General features: G+C 35.5%; 1 long non-coding RNA gene across 2 annotated transcripts; it reads right to left on the minus strand.

Moving 5' to 3' along the window:
* Window positions 1–363: 363 nt before the first annotated feature.
* Window positions 364–6,066, minus strand: LOC119154317. Of its 2 annotated transcripts, none has more exons than XR_005106428.1 (3): window positions 5,883–6,066; window positions 3,020–3,177; window positions 364–2,447 (listed from the first exon to the last, which is right to left on the minus strand). It is a non-coding gene; the product is annotated as an uncharacterized LOC119154317 (long non-coding RNA). The 2 variants fall into 2 exon arrangements; XR_005106431.1 differs by having other exon boundaries at window positions 3,020–3,180.
* Window positions 6,067–6,494: the final 428 nt, after the last annotated feature.

The raw sequence follows: 6,494 nt of genomic DNA on the forward strand, positions 1-6,494 counted from the left end.
TCACTCTCTTCTGTATCTAAAGCAATTTATAGTACCTTCCATTGAGGACTGAAGGCTACTTTTTCTCAAGAAAATTCGAACATAATTCTAACTATATAAGTAATTATGTTCTAATTTATTCTGTATGGGATAAACAGGTGTTCAGACATCACATTTCTTGCAAAGTTTGAAGTGGGGAAAAAGGAAAATAAAAAGTTTATTGAAATTTTTTTTAGGATTCTCTTCCTTGTTTCTAAATATTAATCTATATTAAAATAAAGTCATTTTTTTAATCAATGTGAAGTATGTTTTTAGATATCAGACCAAAATATTCTCACATACTTTTAATGTTATAAAATCCATAAACTCAGAGAAAAAGAAAAAAAGCATAAGGTTTGAATTTTCTAATGTCATGTGCTATATTTAAAAATGTAAATATCAACAAGGTACAGAGAAATTAAATAAACTGCAGGTATACCTAGACTTGAATTAGGTTGATTACCTCACACTCCTTTCCTCAATTTGTCATAAACCACCTTCTTTCTAATCCTTTCTGTTTCTCTATATTTTTGATCGGTTCTAGCCTGATATTTTCACAGTCCATTTTAATACGTATTTTTTCCAGAAATTCTTCTGAAAGAAATGTGAACCAGTACTAACAAAATATAAGTTCAAGTTTCAATTCAATGCAATTTCAATAGATTCATGTACAAAACTGGATCGCATAAAAGAGTTTATTTGCCTCCCTCAAGTCCACTCTCCAGACATAAAAACTTAGCACAACCATTACACACACTGGTAATTTTTATTCTCAGTTTATTTGGTTTCTTCTTGTCTATTGTAATAAAACGTGGTATGTGGGAAAACAAAGTGTTCCAGATATTCTTTTGGCTTAAACTAAACTCTTGCTTTATCACACTGGGTACAAAACATTCACTTTGAACACTCTAGGTGGTTTTATTCACAATGGTGCCCTGTCTCATAAAATTAATTTCTCAGACATGTTCTATAGTAGACTAAGCAAATCCTTGATGGTTTCTGGAGGCTTTACAATAGCCTAGGAAATGTCACATTCTGCTGTGGTATGTTACACTTGTAATACTAGTGTCAGTAGTAATAGAACTATAGCTGTAGTCATTATAATCAAACTGTAAAAATAATGACACTGTGGAAATATATTTTCTTTCTCCCCAAGGATAGTTTCGGAGGGTTGTTCTACAAAGGGCTCTATGGACATATCTGAAATGACTGGTGAGATTCCTCCTATAAAATATTGTGACTGTCACAGCACAGAGCTGAAGAAGCTATATATAAAGTGTGCTTATCAAGGACTTTTGGAATAGGTTCCCTTAAGATATCTATAGTTTCTACAACAGGAGAAAAATTCAAACATAACATTATTTAAGGAAGCAGTCAAGAAAGGCGAAGTGCTGTAAGACAGAGCCTAGCAAAGCATGATTTTAATGCTTACACAGGCTGGAAATTAAAACATCAAAAAATCAAACTTCTCAAAACAGAGATTAAGTCCATTCTAGCATGTGGGTCAAATCAAGTAATTATCTGACATTTTAATTGTAACATTTGAAGCAGCCTCAGTACAGAACACTCATCTAGATAGTTTTGTGTGTTTTATTCCAAGCTTCATTTATGTAGTGCACAATCTTTAGTTTTCTCCTTCAAAAGATGGGATCAAACACATAAAGACAGGTAAATGATTTTGTGAAAGGCTATGAGATGAGGTTCACAAAGAGTCTTGGGCATGAAGATGATAGCTCTCATAATGATTAATTCTCTGCCCAGCTCTGCAAATTCTCAAAGCTGGTTATAGACACTTAGGTTTCCAACTGTCACAGAAATCTTACTTCCCCCGCCCTTCAACAAGAATGATGAAGGACACTTTCTTCTTCAGCCTTGCCTATTTGTGATTAACAGCTTTTTTAGATGTGCACTGATATTATTTCAGACCAAAAAGAAACTCAAAGTTCATACTGCTGAGTAAAGGGTTATTGATTTAGCATAGTAAAGATAGTTTCTATCCTTTTTCATTGATGTCTCAGAAGCAAAGAGGTATGTGTTTTGCAGGAGCTATCTGGCATGGCATGACAGCATTTTTATTTAAACCAATGAATCTTAGTTGGCTTTAAATGAAATATAGAATTAGAGCTGCCCAACTCTGACAAAACAACTTCAAAAAATGACACCACTGTCAATGCTTAAATAACTTTACAACCAAAACTCTTATGCTTATAAACTCTTAGGCATGCAGGCAGTTCTGCAGCATTGTTGCTGATTTTTAAATGTGACTTTAATTCCTACCACACTGAAAACTCTGAAGCACCCCTTTTCATCTGGCTCGCAGACCTAGCTGAGGACTCAGTCGGGAAAGAAAATAAGGTCATAAAACAACACCGTTTACTTGTGAAGAGAAAAACAGACAATAATGCCTTTGACTTCCACCTCCTGAAGTGCTAAAAAGGGAAAGATCAAAAACAAAATAGAAGAATTAGAAAGAATAGAATTGAAAAAAATAACAAAAAGAAAAAAATATTATATACAAATTTAAGGCAAATGACCTATATGCCTAGTTTTTAAACTGAATATTTCTTCCCTCACTGAAACACACAGTTTGTTTGCCCTGGGAGAAAACTGTCTAATAAAGTATTAGATAGCAACCAGTAAAAATACCTTGTTATTAAGTATATAAAGCTATCATATCCCGGCATTTTTAAGAGTCCAGGCCCTAGAAATACAGTGATGACCTAGGAATCTTCCCGGCCATTTTGGAGTTTATATATGGTACAGAATACAAAATAAACAATAATGCTAAAACTCATTGGCAAAAGTACAATAAATTTCTCAAACTAAAGTTTTTCCCAACTATGTCATATGCAGTCTTGAACATTATCATTATACATTTAGGTCTCCATTTCCAAACCAAGTTTAATATAATATAAAAGCATTGATCTATTATGAATTATTATGGTAACATGTATTTTCCCCTAGCATTTCCAAGAATATTAAGAACAATTTATAAAAATACCTGAGACCTGGAAGACTGAAATCAGTTTGTTATGTTGTTATGTTTTTCAGTTTTCTTTGCATCATACTTTACATATAGATGACTTTCATTAAACAAGTAAGTTCTTTAAGAAGTCCGTTTCCTCAATGGGTAACTGGTAGCAGTTCAATGTATATTATCTGCTGGTAGAGAAAAGTAAGGAGATGCAAATGCTTTTCTCTGGGTTAATATATCATACCAGTAACCTATTAAAGAAGTTTGATCGTTATGTGACATGGTAACTATGCTTTTTTTGTAGCTAGAAGTGCTTAGTTGTGCATCTCTGTCATCACTCTCAGCATGTCATCCAAGCTAATGATGCAGCAAAGTGCTTTTGGTTTTTTTGATGCTACCGTGTGAAATTGCTTTTTAAAGTAAAAAAAGCAACTGAATATTTTAAGTGACACAGCCTATGCACCCTTGAAGACATGCAGGTTACCTCAAAATGGATTTACATAACATTTCTGTGTGATTAATACTGTGAAGCAATAACTTCCTCAAGTATATTTATTTGGCAGATTCATGAGGTTTTTAATGGATCTAGATTCAGTATTTCCATGAAGCAGTGACATTGGCTTTTATGTGAAAGACATGTTGCTAAGCTGTGCACTTTATACCAAGGGGCAGCCAGCACTGGAGTCACCAGCACTTATGTCAACAGCTACTGTGGATTAGAGAGCAACAGCACATGCATTCATGGGAGACTGAAATTAGCAACCTAATCATATTCACATATGAAGGCAGACAATTCAACTGTTACTTATATAAGGCTATATTCTGCCAGCTGACCATGAATAAGGAAGATCAGCATGAGTTTAACTGTTAAACTATTGCTTATTTTAACAATAATTTCTAACTGGAAACTATTACTTAGAATGAGAAATTAATAACAGTAAATCTTAAAGCTGTAGCCCCCTAAGCTAAACTGCCATTAATGAAAGAGTTAGTTATAAAATTGCTGAGAATCTGACCCTCCCAATATAAAATACATTTTAGACAAAACCTGTAAAAGTAGGAATTTGAGTGTATGTAGTGCATGTGTGGATCATATAAAAAAATAAGTAAATAAGAATAAAAAAGTCTGGTGTATGTTTACCAAAAACTGATCATGTTAAAAAGGAAGGTGACAATCAGACCCCACTGATGGTGTTAAAAAGGAAAATTACAATCAAGATTAAACAATAAACAGTGAATACTGAAGAGACTGTTGCAACAAATTAGAAGTAAAGCTGAAAGGTAATATAAAAGAACATGAAAATCATTAATGTTGGAGTAGACACCATGTAGAGGAAAAAGCAGTAGTGGGAAGCTGGTTTGGTACTGCCAAACTTCTACCAAGGCTGGAGAGGGTAGTCTTTCCATCAGATCCTGTGAGCAGCCTGCACTTGTTCCTGGAGTGGCAGTACTGGGTGCAGCGTGTGGGGACTCACAGCCTGGGGGTGGTGGGGGGTGATGTGACCCTGTCACTGGCATTCACATTACCAAGTTGTAGGGAACAGCACGGGTGCATATAAAGCTGGAGTAGCCCCATCTCCAACACAGATGTGTGGTAGTAGGGGACCCTCCAGTGCCAGGAGAGAGATATCCACTTGTAGCCCACGTATATTGTGAGAGTGTGTGTGGCCCCATAACTGTGAATGGATATTTGTATAGGTTTAGAATTTGCTGGGATTGTTTATAGAAGGCTGTTTAAATATCTGTAGGTGTTTATGAACATTTTGTAGGTGGCTAGTATTGTGGTATACCTGTTTTACTACTGATACTGATCCTTCTCATGTGGTTCATTGATTGCTGGTTAATTATAGATTGTTAATAATGTATAAAATGCTTTGATTTTTATTTGATTTAACTACCTAAACTGAGCAGTTTTTCTTTGGGACACAAATGAATAGGAAAGATAAGGCAAAAATAAGTGTCACCCCTCATAGGTGAAAGGAAATTAATGCAATTGAGAGTATAGTGTAACAGTTTATGTAATTGATTTACCACTGTAGTGCAAAGAACTGATAGAGACAAGTCATGCCCCCTGGTACTTCCTTTTATTTTTAGCAGAATCAACTCTAATAGCAGAAACTGGAAAAGAAGTTAAGGGCAAAAATCTTGAAAAGTACTGAGATCCCATTTGAAATTACCAAGATTTAACAGGACCCTGTAAGAAAAATGCACTTAGATTCATATAGCCCATATAATTGTTTTACTTATGCTCAATATATTCTTTTGTGTAAGAACTGCAGCCCAGCAACGTCTTAAAATACATGCATTTTCAGGATTTCACTTTTGAATGTGTTAACTTCACATCTGCTCTCAAGTTTAAAGACTACTGTAAAAACTTTGTGAATTTTCACAATTGTTCCTAGATATTTGAAAGTATTTCATCAAATGAGTGGCTGATAACTAAGGGACTTGACAACCCAGAGACTGTACAAAGGTTTTCTGCAGATCTTTAAATATGAGGTTTTGAATATCCACAACCCAAGATAAGTAGATTTTCTGGATATTACTATTCACTTAAATACCTACATAATCTCAATTTTTTAACAAGATCTTGATAACTAGAAATTTCCAGTGCTAGAATAGCAACATTTTCTAATAGGATGTTGCACCTACTAAAACAGTAACAAGTTAATAATTAATCTTTATCTCTCACTTTTGCCAGAGATTTCAGTTTTTATTGTTTTCCTACTTCTGACGTTTATGATGTTACTTTGTGAAAGAACTACTAATGTCCATGAAGCTGCAGAGGTAACAGCAAGCTCTTGTTCAGTCACTATCATGAATTCCTATGTATCACCTATATGATGTAGCATGAGGCAGTTTCTCTATGTAAAATTTTGTATTTTTTTACCTTAGGGGTCTTGAAAGCCCTCCTGCTGGGGCCTTGTGTGCCAGGGCTGGGGTCCCAGCTCAGCATCAGCATGGCCATGGGCAGTTCTGTCCTGCTGATTGCTGAGGCGAAAGAATCTCAGGTGCCCAAAGGAGCTGTGGCCAGGACTGACCCTGTACAGATGGGGCCAGCCCTACACACTGGCTGAGGCTGTGGGATCAGCCCTAGCTGGTAAGTTCTTGCCCTGCCACCCTCAGGAGCATCCCCAATGGCTCCTGGTATCCTCGCCCCCAGGGAGCCTCTAGCTCCAGCTGTGCACTGACTACTATTTACTATATCTTTTCCCATAAGTCCTCCTTTAAGTGGTGTTCTCAAGAAATATGTGGCAGAAATACATCATTCCACAGCTTCTGCTCACATTAACATTCATTTTGTAACATGGATCTGACCTTGTGAAATGTCCTTCAAAAGGTTAATATGAATCTCCAAAGCCTCTTTGGGTTTAAGTCCAAAACCTGGGATTATCCCTGTTTAAATCAAGGCTATGGATTAATGAACATAATTTAAAGTTATTTGTTTAATTGCAACATTCTGGCATCTGTTGTGTTTTAATTTAAGTTTATGATTTTATAA

This window comes from Falco rusticolus, chromosome 1, assembly GCF_015220075.1.
Source record: "Falco rusticolus isolate bFalRus1 chromosome 1, bFalRus1.pri, whole genome shotgun sequence".
Classification (NCBI taxonomy): domain Eukaryota; kingdom Metazoa; phylum Chordata; class Aves; order Falconiformes; family Falconidae; genus Falco; species Falco rusticolus.